Source organism: Heptranchias perlo, chromosome 18 (genome assembly GCF_035084215.1).
Source record: "Heptranchias perlo isolate sHepPer1 chromosome 18, sHepPer1.hap1, whole genome shotgun sequence".
Taxonomy (NCBI): Eukaryota; Metazoa; Chordata; class Chondrichthyes; order Hexanchiformes; family Hexanchidae; genus Heptranchias; species Heptranchias perlo.
The window spans coordinates 8,572,773-8,598,100 of record NC_090342.1 but is presented as its reverse complement, the minus strand read 5'-3'; the positions used below and the strand labels follow the sequence as shown (position 1 = coordinate 8,598,100).

The following is a 25,328-nucleotide window of genomic DNA, read 5'->3' as shown; positions in this document are numbered from 1 at the left end:
ACTCCTGGCACTGGAATGGTTTACCCCCAAGAAGCTTTATTAGAAGCCATACACTAGAAAGTCATTTGGCTCGTCTGTGCCAGCTCTTAGCTAGAGCAATCCAAAACTCACTGCCCTGCTCATTCCATTGTTGTGCATCTTCCTCCACTTTAATTATTTATCCAATTTTCCCTTAAAAGATTCAATAATCTCTCAACCACTCCCTATGGCAAAGCATTCCATGCTCCAGCAACCTGTGTAAAAACATTTCTCCTAGCTGTTCTTAGTGTTGATTTTAAATTAATGACATCCTGACTCCCAACCAGAGAGAATGTACTTTCTCTATCGAAACCTCATGTTTAAAAAACTTTATTAAATCTCCTTTCACACTTCTCTGCTCCAGTGGAAAGTCCCTGCATCTCAAGTCGCTCTTCACAATTGTGGTTTCCCATCCCTGGCATCATTCCAGTGAACCTACACAGTACAATCTTTGTTATTTGTGTCCTTTCTACAGTGGGGTGCCAAAAACAGCACATGGTATGCTGGCCTAATCAATGTTTTGTTCTGATTTATCTTTACTCTTAAATGCTTATGTCCCATTTCTAAAACCTAAAATGTTGGCCTTTATAGCTATATTTACCTGCACTTACAGAATTATGTATTAAACTCCCAGGTATCTGTCATTCCACATCCTTCTATGAGTATATAGAACTGTTCTTGTTTTTTTGCCTCCCAAAATGTATTCACATTTCTAACCACATTATAAGTTGTTACCAGTCATCTGCCACCTGTCTACCCTTTCTGCTAACCTAAGTATCCCTGAAGTCTTACAGTTCTCCCACTATTTGGCAAACCTCCTACTTTTATCTCCAGCAAATTGTGACAGCATTCCCTGCATCCAAGTCCAAATCTACATGGAGCAAAAATGGAACCAGTTGACCCCTGGAGTACACACTTCCAAGCCTTCTCTAATCTGTGCACCCACTTGTCCTAATGTCCTCTGAAGAGTTCTCTAGCTAGGCATTATCCAAGAAATGAGTGGTGCCATGTTGCAAAGAGAGCAACATACATGTGAGGGGAATCCAAATGTTACATCTGTGGACATGGGCATCTTTGGACTGTTTAGTGGGCATAAGCATGTCCTCGTCACAGATCATTTCACAAACTATGCCACTCTGCCCAAGTATCTGACTATTACCAAAGGGAGGGTCTAATGATTAATTATATGCTGCACTTTGGGCACCCAGCAAGATCTCACTCTGGCTAGGTTACTAACTTTGAATCAGAGAGCATTAGGGATGTTGTAGGGGATGACCAAATGTCACAACACCCAGCTGGAAATGGCCAGTATGAATGTTTCAACTGGGTGTTGAACATACTTGGGACACGGGGGGGAAAGCACTGGCTCAAGTACTAGCTACAGTTGGTGAGCTATTTTGTGAATCTGCCCACTGATTTAGTAATGACATTATACACCCATCCATTCATGGATTGATAAAGACGATACCTTTGGCATTCCTACAAAACGGAAGCAGGCAGCACAAGCAATGAGTTAGAAGCTACAATTTGACAGGAAGGCCACATCTAGTTCTGAATAAAAGATGAGTAAATTGACAATTGGCAGCTGGCTAGGCCCCATGTTCTGGAATTCCCTCCCTAAACCAACTCTGCCTTTCCACATTCCTCATCGCCCCTCCTTAAAACTCACATCCTCCTCTGGCTCAGCAACCTCATTTTGATTATGCCTCTGAAGTGCGATGGCATATTTTTCTACATTTACAGATGGTATATAAATGGAAGATGTAGAGAGAGCCAGTACTGTCTATTGGTTCAACAACCCAACCCTGATTCTCCTGTATTTGTAGTCAAGCCTGGACAAGGTGAAGTACAATTTCGTACAGAAGATGGAGGGAAATAGCATCACAAATAGAAACAAACAAATTAACTTTGCATTTATCTAAAGTACCTTTCACAGCTTCAGGACATTCCAAAAGCCTGCACAGCCAATTAAGTACTTTTGAAGTGTAGTCACCGTTGAAATGTAGGGCAACATGGCAGACAATTTGCCCAGAAGGTCCAACTAACAGCAGGACTAATTTGTTTATGATGTTCGTTGAGATATAAACGTTGACCAGGACACGAAGAAGTCCTTTGCTCTTCTCCGAAAAGTGCCATGGGGATCTTTTGCATCCACCTAAGAGGGCAGTCGGGGCCTTGATTTAACCTCTCATCTGAAATACGCCATCTCCAACAATGCAGTACTTCCTTTGTACTGCATTTAAGTGTAAACCTAGATTATGGGTTCAAGTCTCGAATTCATACTCAGACTGAATGCTGCCACTGAGGCAAGGCTGACACCCTATAGACTCCCAAGTGTTACAATTTCCCCCAAAAAGTTTTTGTCCAGTACGAGTGACTTGATTTGGCAAGGCTGACTTTTTGGGGGGGGCGGTGTATATATGTGTGGGACATAAACATCCATAGCTATTTCATGAATCTTTCTCCTTCCTACAAAAAGTTCTGTGGACCACCCCGCCCCCAATATGCAAACTGTACCTGTAGGTCAGAAGCTCATTCACTATAGTTCATTACGATGGGTGTGCACATCTTCCCTTGTAGCTTTAACACAAAGATGACAATTCAGTGCAATACAGCATCCAATATTGGCAGAAGAGCTCTGAGATGAGATTTAATGGAGGCCTCACCTGCCTGTTCATGTGGACATTGAAAAATCCCATGGCACTATTCGAAAAGTATAAGGCTGCCTTGTGGCAAATATTGATTTCATTTTAACTACCTCTACGACACAAAGCTGAGGTGGAATGTGAGCTGTGAGGAGGATGCAAAGAGGCTCCAATGTGATTTAGACAAATTGGGCGAGTGGGCAAGAACATGGCAGATGCAGTATAACATGGATAAATGTGAGGTTATCCACTTTGGTTGTAAAAACAAAGGCAGATTATCAGAATGGTGATGATTGGGAAAAGGGGAGGTGCAACGAGACCTGGGTGTCCTTGTACACTTGCTCGCTTTCAGTGACTTTCAGGTGCAGCAAGCAGTTAGGAAGGCGAATGGTTTGTTGGCGTTCATTGCAAGAGGATTTGAGTACAGGAACAGGGATGTCTTACTGTTGTACAGGGCCTTGAGGCCACATCTGGAGTATTGTGTGCAGTTTTGGTCTCATCAGAGGAAGGATGTCCTTGCCATGGAGGGAGCGCAACGAAGGTTTACCAGACTGATTTCTGGGATGGCAGGACTGACCTATGAGGAGAGATGGGTCGACTAGAGCTATATTCACTAGAGTTTAGAAGAATGAGAGGTGATCTCATCAAAACATAAAATTCTAACAGGACTAGACAGACTAGATGCAAGAAGGATGTTCCCAATGGATGGGGAGTCCAGAACCAGGGGTCACAGTCTCCGGATACGAGGTATGCCATTTAGAACCAGGAGGAGAAATTTCTTCGCTCGGAGGGCGGTGAACCTGTGGAATTCTCTACCACAGAAGGCAGAGTCATTAAATATATTGAAGGAGATAGATATGTTTCTTAATGCTAAAGGGATCAAGGGATATGGGGAAAAAGAACAGGGTACCGAGTTAGACGATCAGCCATAATCATTTTGAATGGCGGAGCAGGCCCGAAATGGTCTACTCTTGCTCCTATTTTCTATGATTCCCTAGCTAACATAAAGGAGGCAGCACCATCACTTTCAGTTCAACAAAGCTGCAACCTTAATTTCTCCTCTACAAATTTTTGACTTGACTGCTTAGAGGTTGATAGGATACAAAGGACTTCGGTTACCTATGAAGGAGGGCAACGGCTGCAATGAGAATGACTGGCTTAAGTTTGAATTCTAGTTGGTTTCTTCTTCTAAACACATACTACCCCAGCTAGTCAGATCATCCTGACTACCTGGTTTCATGTCCTGTCCCATTCCTTAAGCATTGAAGGGGTAGATCAGTTTATTTATTTTTTGGTACTGACTTAATACCAGCCTAAGACAGAGGCTCTGACTGGGGTGAATGCTTTCTTGGCTAAAAGCCCAATGATCTGCTAGCTCCACCAGAAGCCCGTTGCAACTCTGAAGGCAAGAAGAAAGGCTCCCTTTATTCAGTCCTGCCTGAATCAAACGGCCATAACATTGGGATAATTCAGTTCAACGGTAGACAAAACAGCAGCAATCCCCTCAAATCTACCAGCCCCAGCAGGAATAGTCATTACTTTCAATCCCACTGATTTCTACACCATTTTACTGTGGTCTTATATTCTACCACCTTACACCTTTAACTACAGGAGGTGCTACTTTCTACAGGTAATGCAAGAGTTCAACTTTACTCAATATCTAGTTTATGGCTAAACTCAGGACAAATCCAATCCCGCCAATTACCACCCCCTCAGTCTACTCTCAATCAGCAAAGTGATGGAAGGTGTCGTCGACAGTGCTATCAAGCAACACTTACTCACCATTGCTCAGTTTGGGTTCTGCCAGGACCACTCAGCTGATTACAACCTTGGTCCAAACATAGACAAGAGCTGAATTCCAGGTGAGGTTGAGTGACTGCCCTTGACAGAGTGTGACATCAAGGAGCCCTAGTAAAACTGAAATAAATGGGAATCAGGGGGCAAACTCCATTGGCTGAAGTCATACCTAGCACCAAGGAAGATGGTAGTTGTTGGCAGCCAATCATCTCAGCCCCAGGACACTGCTGCAGGAGCTCCTCAGGTCAGTGTCCTAGGCCCAACCATCTTCAGCTGCTTCAAAGACCTTCCCATCACAAGGTCAGAAGTGGGAATGTTCGCTGACTATTGTAGTGTTCAGTTCTATTTGCAACCCCTCAGATAATGAAGCACTCTGCCCGCATGCAGCAAGACCTGGACAACATCCAGGCTTGGGCTGATGTGTGGTGCAAATTACTTGCCGCTTAAGTGCCAGGCAACGACCACCTCCACTGAAGAAGCTCGACACCATCCAGGACAAAGCAGCCTGCTTGACTGGCACCCCATCCACCACCCTAAACATTCACTCCCTTCACCACTGGCACACTGTGGCTGCAGTGTGTACCATACAGAGGATGCACTGCAGCAACTAGGCAAGGCTTCTTTGACAGCACCTCCCAAACCCATGACCTCTACCACCTAGAAGGACAAGGGCAGCAGGCACACAGGACCACCACCTGGACGTTCCCCTCCAAGTTGTACACCATCCGGACTTGGAAATATATTGCTGTTCCATCATAGTCGCTGGGTCAAAATCCTGGAACTCCCTAACAGCACCATGGAAGGACCTTCAGCACACTGACTGCAGCGGTACACCATCAAGGGCAATAAATGCTGGCCTTGCCAGTGACTCCCACATCCTATGAATGAATAAAAAATGCTATAGTTCTGACTTAGACACAAATTACAATCTACTTGCCCTAACTAGCCAATTGTTGGATAGGGGATCTGGATAACCTGAGGTTCTTGGAAAGTATTTATGCAATTGAAACCTCAGTTACTGTTTGTTGAACCACCTTCTCAATGTTCAATAATGAACCCCACCTGGTTACTCTGATCGAGTAGGCCTTTTCACAACAAAGGAATAAAAATAGAACTAAAAAAGGTTCAGTCTTTATGGTTTCTTGAAGGATCACCAACTTCAATTTTGTTTTAATATTTCCTGAAAAGTTCTACAAACTCAATAGTTTAATTGACAATCCACTCAAGATTTGGACATCATAAATCTTCAATGCAGTGAAATGGAATTAAGTTACCCTGGCAGCAAAACCACATACATTGGACCTTTTCTCCAGGATTCATACAAAACAAGATTTCCTGCCACCTCCATTCCTGTTGGAGGGCAACATGAGCAACACGCAGGTGACAGACAGACATTAGTGCACAGCAAAACAAAAAAAAAGTAACTGATGTTTGACAGCTGGCTTTCCATCCATCATTAAGAAGTGTTAAACCTAAACCATCACTTCAGTACATTTTATCCAAAGGTTAAGTTCGAAGCAGAATGGGAAAATCAACTTCATATGTTGGTACAATTCAAAAAAACTGAAGTGTGTTAATTGCTATAAAATGGAACCTGAAACAGCTTTCCCTATTTGAAAGTCAAAACCCAAAACATTACCATTAAATTCTGAACATGCAGTCTCCAAGTTATGTTGCTAGCTTTCTGCAGAAAATAACTTGCAAAATCTCATTTTTAGATCAGCAATTGACTTGTAAATAATTTATCTTTCACTCACCCACCAAATGTGGGGAGCAGCACGAAACATTAACACTTAAAATGTCCACTGCAACATTCATCACGAGTTTCCTAAAGTGCTGCAGGTGCCAACTTAAAGAGCCTGTGACGACCATATATTTTTCCTAGAAATTCAGTTTTATAAAAGTAAATCAGATTTTGGGGGGGGGGGGGGGGGGCGGGAGCGCAGAAAAAGGAGTGACCAATTTCAGATGTAAGTTGGTGGGGGGGGGGGGGGGGGGAATAAATGCCATAAAGGTTTGTATATTTGCTTAGTCTGGCTCACTGATTTTATATTGCAAGTTTTTTTCACATTTTGATCCGGTCTTGTCTTCAGTAGATTATCTTGACATACCAGAAGAGTGCCAAAGATATGTAAATCACACAATTTCAGCAAATTTCATAGGTTGACAAGTTGGGTTAAAAATATCAAACCACATTAGGAACAATGTTATAATTCAGTTTTAAAAACCTGGAAAAGAATCAAACATTCAATTATTTCACAACACATGGCAGTGGGCCGACAAATTACATAACTCCATCAGGAAAACATTTCAGTACTAAGCAATAAAACTTTACATATGTTGTGCTCAAGGTGAAATGTGTCAGTACAAGGAAATGAAACATTTACTTTGGTCAGCCAGAGTCAGCATTGAGCACTACAGTGTCATTTATAATATCAGTTAGACTTCTACTCTTTCGTAACTTTGACCAACCTGGGAGCATTCCCCATTGCACTCATGATTTTCTTTCTACTTCCCCTCTGTAAAATGGTTAAGAATCCAGTGTCAATCTATACTAAATCATAAAACTAAAAGTATCAGTGGTTAGGATTCTAATGTGTTTAGCTTGGGTAAAAGCAGGCCATGAATAGAATGCTTTCATATAATAAACATGAATGGAAAAAGCAGGAAACTCTACACACATCTCAAGCTCTCAACTATAAGGACACATATTTAGTACAACAATTCTTTACAGAAATATGCTACATGTTTATCATTGTAATTACAGTTTAACTTCCAAGTTGAAAGACTCACGTTTTATACCAGGAAAGCAACTTGACTGACTATTGGGTCTGTGCCATAGTATTTACAAACTAATCAAAATTATTTTTGTTTACATCAGGTTTTTTGTGTAATAATTTTCCATCTGTTGTCAAGTCCATTAACAGCAGTGGATGGATCATATAATATGATATGGACTGATCCACTTCAATTATTAATGAACAGAGGATGAAAAACATGCCAGTAGCAGATTCAGGTTTATGACTCATCTATAGACACCAGTGGCTGCTGAGCAGCAAGTCATTTCATCCCCCTAGAATTTATTTTTTGTGCAAGTATTAAAAATAATCCTGTTGACTAAAAAAGTAAGTTAGCTACCAAGTGCCAAACCCAACACACTTCATGCACTGATCTGCAAACTGTTTTTGATGGCCATTTTTAAAATCCAAAACAAATTCACGTTAGGATTCCAAGATAGAAACTTTATGGCAATGAATATGATCTGCATCAGGTCTGCACTCGGTAAATTCAAAACCTTCACACAAGTCAACGTTACAAATGTTAGCTTTAGGGAACTGAGCACGGGACAGAGGAGAAGTCCTTTATAGATCAGCCAAAAAAAAAAATTAAGCCCATGGAGACTGCTGTAATACCCCTGAATCAAAAACAATCAAGTTTACAATTCAACGTTCTGAATTCTTAAAATTCATTGATTATTCTGGTGGAATTTGTCATTTTTTCCATGCTTTGACAAAGCCAACAAAAAGTTGCAAATAGATTGAGATTCTTAAACAGGATACTTCTAGCAACTAACAGACCCACTAAGCCAACACTACAGCTATTTTTGCCAATATTAAAATCAAAAATGTTCAAATCCTAAATGAGTTCAGCATTCAACTTGACAAATTGTGTTTTAGTTTCCCTCCGCCGCTAATGTTCCCTTTATGTGATGCTGCAGTCTTTCAGTCATATCTTCCTTCAGCACAGATGATCCAACAATTACAGCCGAGCCATCAGAAGTCACCTAAAACAGGTCGCTGAAGAGAAGACCAACTGGGACCCCAGTCAGTGATCATCTGTTTGGGAAAACACTACAAAAGATACAAAACTCAAAACATTTGGGGGGTATGGGGAGAAAGGGAGATTAAAAAGATTTTGAAAGTGTCTTACCTTCATTACAAAAGCAACAAAAGTCTGGATGAAAAGCAAGACCCAAATTCATATTATGGCTGAGTGTTTAAACTGCATCACATGTGGCACAAAGCACACCAGAAAGTCTCCAGGTACGACACTCATCTGTGCTGTGGAGCATCAATAGAAGCATTCTGCCATACCTGGGCTTTAGTGGAGGGTTGAAGAATATACTAAGCAGAGCTCCTGCTCATTACTACCCAGTGACTCCTCCCACCAAAGTAGAGCACATGGTTGTGCACTTCAGACAACAGTAACATGTGTCTTGACTGATCTTTCTATGGTCACCACCCACAAACACAAAAAGTGACTCATTGCAGCCTGGGCAAGGTAGAGCTGCAGTCATTGCATTCAGGAAAGGAAGGAAATGTAAAAACCTTGAGTATTTCTCAAAAAAAAATGCACTCCAGCTTTACTAAATAGCTTCAATTTGCATGAAAGTACAAATACAAAATATGCAGCATGTGAAATATATAGAACATGTTTCTTCTAATTTGACACCTTTCACACCAACTCCATTGACTGAACAGCATCAGCATGTTAATACAACTTATTTTAAACTAAAATGTAATCCTGCACCCATCTTAAACAGTAATGAGACCGGTTTTCCTTCAAACAATTTCCATTGTTTTCAGTGAGGGAAGGGTCAAACAACGGCAACCAAAGCACCCAACTAAATAGGCACCACACAGTTTGAAGGCAGAAAGAGCTCAAACCAGCCAGTCCAAATTAATTCACTTGAGGCCGGAAACCCACGAGTCACAGTTATAAAGGTAATAAGAATCCAGCTCCGCACTTTTAACTATAAATTGAAAGTGGACGGCAGCTTTAAAGGCCTATATAAAAAAGTCTTAGGTTGTTGGGCCTTCAGGTTTCCACACTTCATTAGAGTGTGTCACTTACGGCAGGAGTATCAAACTCCTGATGTCAACATGCATTCCTTCAATTAAAAATGCCTTCCCAATTATGCAACATTCCTGTATAATGTCAAAACAGCACAAACCACAGCTAGGTTTTATCTCAATCACTTCACATTAGTACAATCTTTCACTCGTCATCAGAATTTGCTGCCTCACTCAACTGATTCATTTCAACTGACAACTTGCATTTACGTTGCACCTTTAATACCAAGAAACATCCGTACATATTTCACAAGTAGATGGAAGGAAATGTCAGGAAAAGAGGCAGAAGGGTTATTGAAAGCTTGGTTAAAGATCAGGTTTTAAAATGGGGCAAGAAGGAGGAGAGAGAGGCAGAGAGATTTCAGGAAGGAGTTCCAGAAATTAGGACAAACATAGCCCAACACTACAACCAGTGGCTGGCTAAAGGGAGAGACATTGCTCCACAGCATTCTATCCATTGTGCTCTGAAATTTTATGCCCCATTTATATTTCAGAGCTACTAAACAAAGGGAATCCACTCAGTTTTGGCTCGGAATTAAATTTATATTTCATGCCAGAATTCATTGCACCAGACGTAACACGGGGGCTGGGGAAGATCACATGGTTAAGTCACACGACAAATTTTCTGCTCAAAGGTGGCCCATTCAAGCACACAATGGAAAACCCACCCACCATCTGAAAGTCAGCCTGCAACATCCAGTACTGTTGACAGCATCTACTTGTCACAGCAGCACAAGGAAAAAACAGCTCCGAGGTCTGCATCACTATGTGTACTACAGTGCTACTGCCGAGAGTTGGCCTGTCTTTGGCAGCAGCACTGCGATTTAACATTGAAAGTTCCTGCTTAATATTCTGCCACCATAAAGTACCTAGTATAATTGGAGAAACGTGACTATAATTTATCTTTCACCAATATGCTGGCTTAAGCATAATTGACAAACTGAGTACAAAAGGAGTGCATGTAAAACCTAAATGTGATCACTGCTTGCAAATCTTCAAACAGCTGAATGCATCAAGCAGCTTTATCCACGTGACTCATTCGGTCAAAAAACAAAGATGTTTAAATTTCACAGATCACTTTTGCTCCATCCTAGCTGTGCATTCGTGCCAGTCTACAAGGTCACGTTTACTGAGCAGGTTATTCAATTGCATCACTGAGCCAGACTCAGATGATGGAGCCAGGAATGGCTGGTTGAATTGGACTAGCCTTTCCCAACTTTCAATGAAGCTTTAATATTTAAATAAGTGCAAGGAATGAGTGGATACTGAAGTATGCAGTTCATCTAACAGACAAAGTTTCACATTCATCTACAGCCCTCTGCTCTGGTTGAACGTAACATTTTAACATACTTCCTTTCCATACTCACTCAGATTCCAATGTGTTTATTTAGTAAATCAAATATAGGTTGCAATCCACTTTTAAACAGGGAAGAATGTAGAACAAACGACATGCAGGAATTAACTGCAAGTTCTAAAAGGTAACTGCATTGGTTGTGATCTTCCAAAATTCCCTAGATTCTAAAACAGTCCTAGTGGATTGGAAGGTAGCAAATGTAACACCGCTATTCAAGAAAGGAGGGAGAGAAAAGAAAAGAAACAGAACTACAGGCCAGTTAGCCTGACATCAGTCTTTAGGAAAATGCTGGAATCCATTAAGGAAGTGGTATCAGGGCACTTAAAATCATAATATGATTAGGCAGAGTCCATGTGGTTTTATGAAAGGGAAATCATATTTGACAAATTTAGAGTTTTGAGGATGTAACTTGCACAGTAGATAAAGGGGAAACCAGTGGATGTAGTATATTAGGACTTTCAAAAGGCATTTGATAAGGTGCCACACAAGAGGTTGTTACACAAGATAAGGGCTCATGGGGTTGCGGTAATATATCATGGATAGAGAATTGGTTAACAGAAAACAGTAGGAATAAACGGGGCATTTTCAGGTTGGCAGACACTAACTAGTGGGGTGTCACAAAGATCAGTGCTGGAGCCTCAGCTCTTTACAATCTATATTAATGACTTAGATGAAGGGACTGGTGTAATGTATCCAAGTTTGCTGACGATACAAAAAGGTAGGTGGAAATGTAAGCTGGGAGGACACAGGCTGCAAAGGAATATAGACAGGTTAAGTGAGCACGAGGTGGCAGATGGAGTATAATGTGGGGAAATGTGAGGTTATTCACTTTAGTAGGAATAGAAAAACAGAATTTTTTTTAAATGGTGAGAAACTAGTAAACATTGGTGTTGATTTGGGTGTCCTTATCCACAAAACAGAGTTACCATGCAGGTACAGCAAGCAATTAGGAAGGCAAATGGTACAATGGCTTTTATTGAAAGGAGGCTGGAGTACAAAAGTAAGCAAGTCTTGCCACAATTGCACAGAGCTTTGATGAGATCATACCTGCAGTACTGTGTAATTTTGGTCTTACCCAAGGAAGGAGATATGCTTGCCTTAGAGGCGGTGCAATGAAGGTTCACCAGATTGATTCCTGGGACGAGAGGGTTGTCCTATGAGGACAGATTAAGGATGGGCCTATATTCTCTGGAGTATAGAAGAGGTGATCTCATCGAAACGTATAAAATTCTTAGAGGGCTTGACAGGGTCGATGCGGAGAGGCTGTTTCCCCTGGCTGAGTCTAGAACTAGGGGACAGAGTCTCAGGATAAGGAGAGGGTGATTTAGGACTGAGATGGGGAGGAATTTCTTCACTTAGGAGGGTGGTGAACCTTTGGAATTCCCTACCCCAGACGGCTGTGAATGCTCAGTCGTCAGGTATATTCAAAACTGAGAGAGAGATAAGATTTTTGGACACTAAGGGAATCAAGGAATATGGGGGATCGGGTGGGAAAGTGGAGTTGAGGTCGAAGATCAGCTATGATCTTATTGAATTGTGGAGCAGGCTCGAGGGGCCGTATGGCCAACTCCTGCTCACATTTCTTATGTGAGACCAGTGCTGCCATTAGAACCGTGGTTAAAGTGAATTTTACATAGCACAACCACTTAAACAGTGAAAACTATGCAGCATTATACATTTTCTCCTTCAAAACACAAATTACATCATGAGTATTTTGAGCACACAGTAGCAGGTGAACAACTGGTGGTTACAGTCCACAGGTGTTGGTATCAATATGCTAAATAAGCCTAACACTGCACTAGCCCAAAGTTACTGAACCACCAAAAATCATAAGTAAACTAGTTAGCTGCAGGAGTTTCAAGCAAAGCTGAACTTATCCAGCTCCCAGTAAAGCTACTGCACAAAACTTCACTTATACCAGCCAACCTTGTGGATTAAGTCATAAAAGGAATCACATTTTCATCTCAACTCCAACTTCATGAGCATCATTTCTTGCTGGGATGGAATAATCTGACCCATTCTGTACCTGGGAGTGCTTGATGTTGCTGCTGTGTGTAAAGTAAGGATTGTATCCTATTTCCCCACTTTGAGGATGCGAAAAGCTGCTTCCTCCCCTCTCCAGAAATGAACCCCTATCCTACAGTAGAGGAAAACTACTAGTACATTGCTTTTGCCAGTTCATTTTCCTGCAACTCTGGATTTAACCGCCAGTTTCAAATTTTAAAATTGCAATCTTAGACAAACACCGAGTAAATGTTCTTGTTCAAAAGCAAATACTGCGGATGCTAGAATATTAATTGATCCAAACACGATTAGAATTTGATTTTAAAAAAAATATTTACATTTACACCCATTCAAGTAGCAGTTTCTGCCAGAGTCTAGAACCAGGGCTGGAGCAAAGTCAAGTGACAGTTCACATTTCACACTTCAAAAGTTCTCAGTTTCTACTCAAAAAGTATTGTACATAAACAGATCAAGTTTGGAGCACTGCTCATATGCAAGCATTCAGTTGTATTATGAACTTATTTGGATATACTGCAGCTTTATTAACACTAACATTCTAAAAGTCAACAGTCTGTCATATTACTTTGAACTGAGTTAACAAATGCTCCTGCCACACAAGATAAGCCTACAAAAGAATGCTCCATGTAACAATGGTACTGCTTCCACCGATGTGTGTTCATTGATCAACTATGTTGTCACTGCAGTTCTTCAAAAAGACCCATAACACATTTCCCACAACTGGATTTCCTTTCTCTACGCTTGGGATCCTCTTGAACCTGCACACCATGACATTTAACAACTTATAAACAGTTAGATAATCCTTTAAGACTTGAAACTACATTTATTAATTATCCAGAACTGAATATTAAATACTACAGTTGAGATCTTAAAGCATGTACTGGTGTGGACATCTCTTCAGTAACCATGTACCATTCACATTTGTGGGAGTCAAGATACAGCTCTACATGTTCATCTATAAAAACAATTTCTGTACAAGGATTGAGGGCAGAAAAAATCCAGACAATTTTACACTGATTTTGCCAGTGATAAATACACACTTTGCTAGCTTAAATACTAATTTATCAAGCAATCAAAACAAATTTGACTAAAATACACAATTTAGTGCAAATACAGGATACTTAGCAGGTCATATGTTCTGCAAACACCCTTTCATTTTCAACACACATCTGGAGACAGCAGCATGCTTTACAACTTTAGTTGCATACTGGTTTAGATTGAACTACTAATTGACCTAAGATTTCTAAATAATCAGTCATGGAAATCTTGATCCAAGCATATTTTAGACCAGCTTTCGGAATCTATCTATCTATATGCAGGGAGTGTCTGAACTTTTTTTTTTAAACCGAAGTTTTTAAACCTTAATGGTTTAGTTTTCTTAACACGTGGGCACAAATGATAACTGCAGCCACTTTCAGTACAAGTTCTATTTGCCTTAAAACTTACTAAAACTATTGATAACAAAATGTAGGCTTATAACACCAATCATAAAATGAGAACCTGCAGAACACAGGATGAAGTAACAGGCCATGCATGAAGTATAGGTTTTTAAAAAGCCTGTAAGTACAAGTTTAAAAAAAGATAGTCTAAAACTTTAGCACATTTGCCTTTCCACAAATTATAGTTGAACACATTACTTGTGAAAACAGGAAGTTTTAATACCACATTTTTAGCTGATCTGAAAAATTAAGGTCACAACTAACATTTTGGAAACCAAAAAAAGCCTATGAACTATTTACAGCTATCAGTTTAGCCTGTACCTTTAGACTTTATTCTAATACTTGCGTCAGGCCAGTAAAATTAGTTTAACCTAAAAAGTGCTGAGATATTGTTCATTCCCACATATCTCCACCAATATCTCCCCAAAAATGCAATAGAGAATGCTAACTTAGACATATCTTAGCATAAAAGGTCACATCAAAATTTGCTCATTTTATTGATGGATAGTTAATCCTAAAAAGTCGAGCACAATCAGCGACAGGCCAGTCAATTTATTACAATTAAGTTTACCCCACCAATGGAAAAGTGGGACATCAAGCTAGGTATTATATATGCAGCATGGCCATTCTTCTGGATACGACTTACTTCATTCTACATAAAAACTCACCGTTATTTTGTTATTGCAATGTATGAATTCACAAGTGGATTTCATTGGGAGCCAGATGGTCCTAGTGTGCGATCAGTGAGTGGTGGCGCAACACTCATTCCGGCAGTGTATTGACGGCGACGTCATTATTTAGAGGTGTGGAAGAGTGACAGATATGGAAAATAAGTTAAACTAACAAAACACGACTGAACCTCAAAAGTTGCTGCCTTGGGAGATCAACTTGTTCTATGCTTTGGACTCACCGATTTGATTAAATACCAGAAACAGACGTCTCTAGTTGGTGAAAATCAAGTTTCTCGACATTTTATAGCACACGTCTGACGTGTCTGCATTTAACTCTTTTCAAGTTATAAGTTTTTAAAATTAACTCACCCTCTGTAGTATAGCCACTAGCGGAAACATATCCGTACACTTTTAAACTTAATAAATTGGAACTGCAAATGCTAAAGGTGAAACATTTGCACCTAGTCGGTGCTACTTAGGCAGAAGCTGTTGAACGCTTGAGTCATCACCAAATTCAATTCCCCCACCCTTAAGGCTCCCCACACCAGCCATCTCGTGATAAATCAGAGGCTGATCTGCCAATTAACAGTATCACCTCCTCAGAAAGCTACAATTTGTTACAAGTTATTCGGAAATGACAAATGCTAGCACCACTCTCTAGATGGCACATCTTCCTCAGCAAGCGAGGCTACCATTATAATTTATCTGGAAATGCCGATAAGCTCAGCAACTCATTTTCTGTACCATAAAGCAGCGCTACATAAAACCGTACTTAAACTATATACCCGAACCTCTAAAGTATTAAAGTCTTGTTTAAGCCCTTGTGTAGTTCAATACCATGTTGAACCCGGGGGGGGGGGGGGGGGGAGGAGGAGATTGTACTTTCCGAATGCGATGGGTCGTTATATAATCACTTTACCACAAAAAAAACTAATGGACCTTAAGATACTGTACTCAGTGCCGTCGTGGCTAATCAGGTACACGTCAAAACAACTGGGTAACAATACTGAAATTTATATCGGCATATTACTTACCGCACGACGAGATCGATTACTGATCAATGGAACTCAATACGTGTATACCACCGCTACAACACAACGTAACATTTATACTGAACTAGCATCAGGCCATCAGCCTTGCTCTGGGATGATTCATGAAGGAACTTACGTCTTATAAATACGGATATAATTACAGACGCTGGGACAAGATGGATGATTAGGAGGATGTGAAACCAGCGCAGGTATCATATGGGTGTTGTCATTTGTTGGGGGTTTTTAAGCCAGCCCCATAGGGGCAACCCCTATCGCATTCACAGTAACAGACACCAAACTGTTTCAAATAAGATATATATATAGAAAAAAATTTAAGTCCACAACTGCTTAACTGTGCCCAAGCGCACGCTGAGCCCATCCTAAAATACACCTCAGTTACATAATTCGACTGATTTTGCAATACATTCACAGACTGCTTGCACTAGAATACAAGTCTTGAAAGCTCATGATAAATGCTATATTTTCGCCCAAGTTGCTGCCACAAGTGATCCACCAGATGGAAGTCAAAACTTGGTTTATTAAAAGACCTGCGAGCCGGGGAACCCCGTTCATTCTTTCGCTGTTGCTCCGCTTCCAACAACACACAGCGGCCGAACATGAAACTATATCCCACACGAGACGGGGACAGAGAGACAGACAGAGTGGGTGAAGCTGAACCAATTTCATTCAAGGTCAATGAGCTCTTTTGCTTTAACTGGCAATGCACCTGAAAACAACAACGTGTATTGCACCTGAAATTAATCGGAATATATAAAATGCACACAAAGCCGAGAGTGGAAGCCTGCAATCATTAACTCAAACGATTTACACTGATCTGCTAAGCTCAGGCTGCATTTATATACTGGGTCTATGCAAAGTTGATGGGTGCATGCACAGCAAGAGCTCAAGAGGCTACCCAAAGTCCCGAGTGGCCCCCATTCCACAAGGCTCTCAACGCGTGCAGTAAAAAAAAAATCAAGGATAAATTAAATTTAAAAAGGTGGCTTACCTGCTGAAGAAAATCCTCGGGTAAACAAAGCAGCTGACTAGAAAGGTGGAAAAGGATGAGGGGCGAATGAGAAATCCTATTGACAGAACTTTTACTTTCTTCCACCAACCACCCTCCCTCCTCCTCCTCCTCCTCCTCTTCCTCTTAAGGCTGCCGGCCAAAGTCAGCGCGGCCCAGCAGTGCCACCGTCGCCCAGGCAGACCAGCAGCCGTGGGTTCTGCTGCTTTGCCCCTTCCCTTGAAAAAACAACACCCCCCCCCCCCCCCGCAAAAAAAAAAGGCAAAGAGCGGAGCCCGCGGCCGTTTAGCGCCACATTCCAGCCGAGCGCGAGCCGCCGCTTCAAAATACTTCCCGCCCCCCGCTCGGCTAAAAGGGAGGGAGGAAAAAAAAAAGGAGTCCCTCCCGGGTTCCGAGCGAGCCCGCCCACCCACCAACCCCACACACACACACAGGGGCTTCGGAGCCACCCGGTAACAGAGCCAAGCCGCACCACAAACCCAACAAGGGGGGGGGGAAAAAAAAGGGTTGGGAGCTATATATATATATACATAGAATGAAAAATAAATGAGGCACTGGGTCGTGATAAAGGTGGTGGAGAGGGAGAGAGAGAGGAAGGGGGGGGGGCAAGGCCTATTGAGACAGGTGGACGAGGGAAGCCTGGGGGACCTAGAGCGCCAACTACTCGCGCTCCCTCACACTCCTTGCTGCTTCGCTTCGGCTCGGGCTCGCTCCCTTCCACCTCTCCTAGCCCGCGTCACGTGACCGGCAGGGCCGCCATGCCATTGGAAGGATAGCAAAGTCCCGCCCTTCTCTCCTCCTCCTCCTCCTCCTCAACATCAAACCCGGATGGAAAAGGAAAAGAGATTGGAGGGAGGGGGGGAGGGGATTGAGGAGGAGGAGGAGGAGGGGGGGGGAGAGGGACTGGCTCCCGGCGGCGGGGACTGTCTGACGTAATTGTTTCCATGACGTGAGCGGCGGCGGGGACTGCTGGCCCCGCCCTTCTTCGCACCTATCCCTGGATTTTTCACGCGCGCGCCCTGCGGAGTGATTGACAGCCCGCGAGCGAGCAGCCCCCCCCCTCCCTCCCTCCCTCCCGGGCTTGGGTGTTTGCAGCACTCAATGTCTGCTCTCTCTCTCTCTCTCTGTGATTATTAAACCCCCTGCATTGACGATATCGAATTAAAACTTGATTAAAATACAGTGTCATTAAATTACTCAAGATTGACCGGCCGCAATCTCCGCTGGTCCGAAATTATCAATGATGGTTTTAAAAAAAACTGTATCATTTTGATATTGCAGGGAGCTGTTTTCTCCATTCACATCTTACTCTCACAGATAGCTGATTTGGAACATCCCAATTTTCTGTCCATATCCCTGTTAATGGCTGGATATGTTGGGAGTGCAATACCTCGAGTGTCGTACTGACAGGTTGTAAAGAATTAAAATTAGCTCAATTTTCGTTTCCAATTAAAAGCAGAAAGAGTTATTGTTATTCTTTGTGTTTAATTCTTCTCACAATGCACAACAAATATATAATTTACAATGGTTTCTTTTTTTATTTTACAATGTATATTTTCAGTGAATTGTGTCATTTGGTCTTGCTTAAATATAAATTCGAACTATTCATATGTGGTAATACATGTTATAATGAAAGTTAATACCGCATCACAGTTTTTCAAGTTTTTTTAAACACACACAAAACTAAACGTTTCCTGTCATTCAATGTTATGTTAATCATAAGTGATATAGTTTCCATGAACTAAAAATCCATATTTCTGTTCGGCAGTCCAGTGGCGTAATGAAGTCAAGTTGTACTTTATTATCTGCACAGTAAGTTGTCAATCCCGGGCAAACCATTAAGGGTTTGTATTAAGTGAAAGAAAAATGCTTGCCTACAGAGAAACAGGAGCAACACAAGACTGACATACCACTTTCATGGTACCTTGGGATTTGAGGACCATATTGCGTTACAACTTTCTTGGCCAGGGGAATGGAATATTGTGGTGCTGAGACAATCACTATCGACAATACTATGGTGAATTATTCTCTGTTTTACACGAGATTTTGTTATTTAATATTAAAATACTCTTTCTTCAAAAGATCTTACCTAGGACATTAAGAAATACAGTAGTTACAACTGAAATGCCAAAAAGCATACACAAACCAATCAGGTTTAAGGAATCATTTTTGTATTGCATAGCTTTTCCACTGTAATGAATCCACCTGACAGCAGTGATATTTTGGGGAAAAAAAGGACAAAATGAAAAATGAATCCAAGAACATTGTTGTAATTATGCAAGTACAATGGAGGGTCCTCTTACCTTACACTACACAGGCGTGATGCCGGAGGATTGAGGACTGCTAACATTGTACCGTTGTTTAAAAAGGGAGAAAGAGGTAGACCGAGTAATTATAGGCCAGTCAGTCTAACCTCAGTGGTGGGCAAATTATTAGAACCAATTCTGAGGTACAGCATAAATCGTCATTTAGAAAGGCAAGGGTTAATCAAGGACAGTCAGCATGGATTTGTTAAGGGAAGGTCGTGCCTCACTAACTTGATTGAATTTTTTGAGGAGGCAACAAGGAGGGTCAATGAGGGTAGCGCATTTGATGTCGTGTTCATGGATTTCAGCAAGGCTTTTGACAAGGTCCCACATGGCAGACTGGTCAAAAAAGTAAAAGCCCATGGGATCCAAGGGAAAGTGGCTAGTTGGATCCAAAATTGTCTCAGTGGCAGGAAGCAAAGGGTAATGGTTGACGGGTGTTTTTGCAACTGGAAGACTGTTTCCAGTGGGGTCCCGCAAGGCTCAGTACTAAGTCCCTTGCTTTTGTGGTATATATTAATGATTTGGACTTGAATGTGGGGAGTTTGATCAAGAAGTTTGCAGATGATACAAAAATTGGCCGTGTGGTTGATAGCGAGGAAGAAAGCTGTAGACTGCAGAAAGATATCAATGGACTGGTCAGGTAGGCAGAAAAGTGGCAAATGGAATTCAATCCAGAGAAGTGTGAGGTAATGCATTTGGGGAGGGTAAACAAGGCAAGGGAATACACAATAAATGGGAGGATACTGAGAGGTATAGAGGAACAAAGGGACCTTGGAGTGCATGTCCACAGATCCCTGAAGGTAGCAGGACAGGTAGATATGGTGGTTAAAAAGGCACACGGGATACTTTCCTTTATTAGCTGAGGCATAAAATTTAAGAGCAGGGAGGTTATGCTAGAACTGTATAAAACATTGGTTAGGCCACAGCTTGAGTACTGTGTACAGATCTGGTTACCTCATTACAGCAAAGATGTGATTGTACTAGAAAGAGTACAGAGGAGATTTTCGAGGATGTTGCCAGGGCTGGAGAATTTTAGCTATGAGAAAAGATTGGATAGGCTGGCATTCTTTTCTTTGAAACAAAGGAGCCTGAGGGGAGATTTAATTGAGGTATATAAAATTATGAGGGGCCTAGATAGAGTGGATAGGGAGGACCTATTTCCACTAGCAAAGGGGCCAGTGACCAGGGGGCATAGATTTAAAGTAATTGGTAGAAGGATTAGTTGGGAGCTGCGGAGAAATCTTTTCACCCAGAGGGTGGTGGGGGTCTGGAACTCACTGCCTGAAAGGGTGGTGGAGGCAGAAACCCTCAACTCATTTAAAAAGTACTTGGATAAGGATTTGAAGTGCCGTAACCTACAGGGCTATGGACCAAGTGCTGGATAGTGGGATTAAGCTGGATAGCTCTTTTTCGGCCGGCATGGACATGATGGGCCAAATGGCCTCCTTCTGTGCCGTAACTTTCTATGATTCTACGAATGTAATATGCCCTGATCTACACTGCAAATAAGGTTTCTTTTTATAATTCAATGCTTTTTTTGTGATTGTCAATGTGAAGTAGAGATCAGAGCCCGAATGCAACTTCCTATACTCACCAACCATCATAAGCCTCCTCAAAGTTTATCTCTTTGATTGGGCAATGGAAGTCCTGTTTCTTTTGCTTCTTCAAAGACACAGATTCTTTGTACTTTAACCACCTTACCTAACAACCACTTACCTTTAAGTAGCACCTTTAACGTAGTAAAACGCCCAAAGACGCTCCAGAGCAGCATATTCAGTCAAAAATTGGCACCGAGCCAAAGAAGGAGATTTTGGGACAGGTGACCAAAAACTTGGTTAAAGAGGTAGGATTTAAAAAGCATCTTAAAGCAGGAGAGAGAAGTGGAGAGACAGAGAGGTTTAGGAAGGGAATTTCAGAACTTGGGGCCTAGACGGCTGAAGGCATGGCCGCCAATAGTGGGATAAAGGAAATGCAGCAACCAAATTGCACTTGACGAGATCCCACAAACAGCAATGAAATGTATGACCAGATAATCTGTTTTAGTGATGTTAGGTGAGGGATAATTATTGGCCAGGACACCTCCTCTGCTCCTTTTCAAATAGCAGTACATCTATCTGAGAGAGTTGACAGGCCTTCAGTTTAACATATCGTCTGAAAGATGGCATCAGCCTACAAGATTATGCTTAAGTGTCTTGAACCCATGACTTTCTGCCTCAGAGGCAAGAGTGCCACCGCTGAGCCAACATTGGAAATCTGAAATGAAAACAGAAAATTTGGGAATACAGAGCAGGGCCATAAACCTCTATAAAGAGAAGAGCGGATTAGGAACTTTCGGATGTGGAACCTTCATCAGAGCTTAAAACTTGTTGAATTGGCACAAAATGGATCTTCTACGGTACTGCCTTTAGAGAATCCAGCAAGTTTACTTTGGGGGGGTGCTGCCAGCTTTGCAAGACCTGAGCATCATGAGCTGGTAGCACCAGTACTGCACTTAGCCCAATAAAGAAGCAGCTATAAAGGACCTCTCCCTGGAGCCCTGTTAATGTGGTTACTTTTTCAAATCATGTGTCTCGTTTTAAAATGAAGTTCACTTAGTGAATTAACGGGTAAGTATTTCATATTAATAGCACTTATCTATTTCCAATCTTTGAGCTCCAGACCTCTAGACAGGTTTACATATGCAGACAACCAAAAATTCCTAACTTTTTTGCTTAGTTATGCCATCAGTCCTCGGGCCACACACATGGTTCTAAGCATTCCAGTTCTTCAATGGCATATTACTTCATCTTGGAGAATAAACAGATCTGTGATCTGTTTCCTCCTCCCCATTCCATTCTGTCTGCATTTCAGAACAAATCTGCAGAAAATAATTGTGAATACATTGCGGTGTCTTGACATTCCTCCTTTGCTTCCTTTCAGTGCTCGCTTCTAAGCTGCACGTGCATCAGTCCTTCACTAGTCTGTAATAGTGTCCAATAATTTAACTGATAACTAACCAGTGACAACTAACCGTGTTCATTTCAACTCCTCACTCACTGTGTCCAAACAATATGAAGCATCAATAAACAAAACAAATAGCATGCTGCCTTATATTGCCAAACCGGAGAGATATAGACACTGCAGGCATATTCTAAAAGTAAACTTTGAATTCTATGTATTGGTAGGAAAGACAGAAAGAAAGAAAGAACTTGCATTTATATAGCGCCTTTCACGATCTCAGGACGTCCCAAAGCGCTTTACAGCCAATGAAGTACTTCTGAAATGTTGTCACTGTTGTAATGTAGGAAACATGGCAGCCAATTTGTGCACAGCAAGGTCCCACAAACAGTAGTGAGATAATGACTAGACAATCTGTTTTTTTTTAGTGATGCTGGAACACTAGCAGCTATTGATATGACATAAACAATGAGTTAATTCAGCACCGGATGCTAACCAAAGCTAGGACCTTCTGGTCTGAATGGTTCAGCACCACACCACCCAATTCTTTTACTCACCAAGCCACCAGCCGAACGGATGGCAAATGTTCTATTTATAACATAAGTTGGAGGCAATCCTAGAAACTGGGAGTGTTTTATGACCCTGTAAAATTCTCTTTTCCTGTTGCATAGCCCTGTTGACAAGAATCTTTTCATCATAAAGCTGCAGTTTTCAGCAAAATCCAATGATATTTTATTTGGTTGGCAATGTTACTTTTTACCATAGCACAAAGGGAGGCCATTCAGCCCAGTGCACATGAGCCGGCTCTTCAACTGGTACTATCAACTCAAATCTCATTCCCCTGCTTTTTCCTCATTCTTATATAGATAGAAATAGATTTTTTTAAAAAAAACCTTATTGAACACAAACTAATACTCACCTCAATTACACCAGCCTCAGTGAGAAATGCAAGGTCATGGCAAAATCCGCTATCAAGAATAAATCTCGACTGTCCATGTTTTACCCCTACCTTTTAAATGACACAAAAATCATCATTTAGCAACTTTGCCATAAAGCAATTTTTCTGTTTGAGTAATTAGTGTGGTATTACATGGAGACGATGCTTCACATAGAAACAACTTTAATTGATTCCAGTGTCTAATTAAATTGTCTGTGCAAGTGAACTCATTCTGGAAAAAAAATCAAGTATAGATACAATTTGTGGACAAATAATAGTGGAATAGTTGTTATTGAATATCAACTGATGTATGTTTCCACTCGTGAAAGTGTTTTGTTGTCTTAAAACTTGCTTCACTAATTTCAGCTCTGCATGCCTCTTTCCATTTATCAAACTTTTCCAGTCTGACAGAGCCTATTTTTTGCCTGCTTTCAATGTTTATAATTTAATTGCTATCTGTTGGCAGCAGTGATCTTATCTGCAAGCATGATATCCCAAGGTTGCTAAAATCCAAGAGAATAGTAATTGGAAAGTAAATTATTTCTGTACAGTGAGTCACTAATTTGTTAAAAAATAAATGGGATATCAACTGATATGCAATGTAATATAGCATAAGTGATTGCTTTTCAAATTGCCTGAGCGGTTTGTTTAATTTTAAGAAGCAGCAAAAATATTTTTGAGAGTATAATAAGGAGGAAGAAAGGACTTGCATTTTTAATTTAAGATAAAATCATTCTGGGGATATAGACATCACTAGCAAGGCCTACATTTATTGCCCATCCCTAGTTGCCCTTGAGAAAGTGGTGGTGAGCTGCCTTCTTGAACCGCTGCAGTCCGTGTGGGGAAGGTGCTCCCATGGTGTTGTCAGGTAGGGAGTTCCAGGATTTTGAACCAGCGACCATGAAGGAATGGCAAAAAATATCCTAATGGGGACGATTGGTGACTTGGAGGGGAACTTGGAGGTCATGGTGTTCCCACACACTTGCTGCCCTTGTCCTTCTCGGTGGTGGAGGTCACGGGTTTGGGAGGTGCTGTCGAAATAATGCTTTCATATAATACTTATCATGCCCATAGGTTATCCTAAAGGACTTCAGAAACCATGACTCACTTTTGGAGTGTAGTCACTGTTGTCTTGTAGAAAAAGACAGCAGTCAATTTGCACAAAGCAAAACCCCACAAACAGGTGAGAAAGATGACCAGTTCTTTTATTTTTGTGGTATTGGTTTAAGGAGAAATGTTGGGTGGGACACCAAGAGAATTCTCTGCTTTTCAAATAGATCTTTTATGTCGGTAACCAGAAGACACTGATTTAAGGTAACTGGCAAAAGAACCGGAGTGGAGATGTGGAGGAATTTTTTACGCAGCGAGTTGTTATGATCTGGAATGCATTGCCTGAAACAGTGGTGGAAGCAGATCCAATAGTAACATTCAAAAGGGAATTTGATAAATACTTGAAGGGGAAAAATTGCAGGGCTATGGGGAAAGAGCAGGGGTGTGGGACTAATTGGATAGCTCTTTCAAAGAGCCAGCACAGGCACAATGGGCCAAATGGCCTCCTTCTGTGCTGTATGATTCTATGATTCTATAATTCTATGTCTACCTGAACAGGCAGATTTTGTTTAAAACCTCAGAGGACAGCACCTCTGACAGTGCAGCACTTCCTCAGTAATGCACTGAAGTATCAACCTAGATTATGTGCTCAAATACTAGAGTGGAGCATGAAACTACAATCATGATTAGGCAATGAGTGCGACCAACTGAGCCATACTGACATTCAAGTTTTGTACTTTTCATGATTGTTCTCATTCTCATAATGTTACAAGATTTCGGTACTGAATATCATCCAAATTGAAATGTGAAACAAAGTGGGAAAATGGAAGAAGCAGAACAAATAGATTTGTAGAAGTGATATGATTATAAAGAAAGTGCACATTGAGCAAAAAGTTCATAATACTAAAATAGGTACAAAATGTAAATGTTTTGTTCAGGGAGAACAAATCCCTCTTTGCAACCGTCAATTTTTTCCATCACACAATGACTCTTAATGGTCCATTACTTGGCAAGTTATTCATGCACTAAATTCCCATATCACTTGAAAAGGAATGTTATTTTCCACTGTGTCAGGCATTGTTCCTATATGTACATTGTATCATGTTACAACAGAAATCACTAAGATTTAGAATACCTGGTGTGATGGAATTGTTTAAAACAGAACATTAAGGTAACTGAAGAGTTTTGCGTCCCTAACCTGGAAGATAATTGAAGTTGAAGTTAGCCATGTCTCAGTG

General features: G+C 41.2%; 1 protein-coding gene across 5 annotated transcripts in view; it reads right to left on the bottom strand.

Moving 5' to 3' along the window:
• Window positions 1-17,076, bottom strand: part of atp2b1a (ATPase plasma membrane Ca2+ transporting 1a) — a 99,502-nt gene extending 82,426 nt beyond the window's left edge. Inside the window, exon 1 of one of the 5 annotated variants that reach the window (XM_067999325.1) lies at window positions 16,840-17,076. The gene's annotated coding sequence lies outside the window, so the exon portion shown is untranslated. Of the gene's footprint in view, window positions 1-14,796; window positions 14,815-15,833; window positions 15,947-16,839 lie in introns of those variants that run through there. The other 4 variants (XM_067999326.1, XM_067999322.1, XM_067999323.1 and 1 more) reach the window with 4 other exon arrangements.
• Between the last annotated feature and the right edge of the window lie 8,252 nt (window positions 17,077-25,328).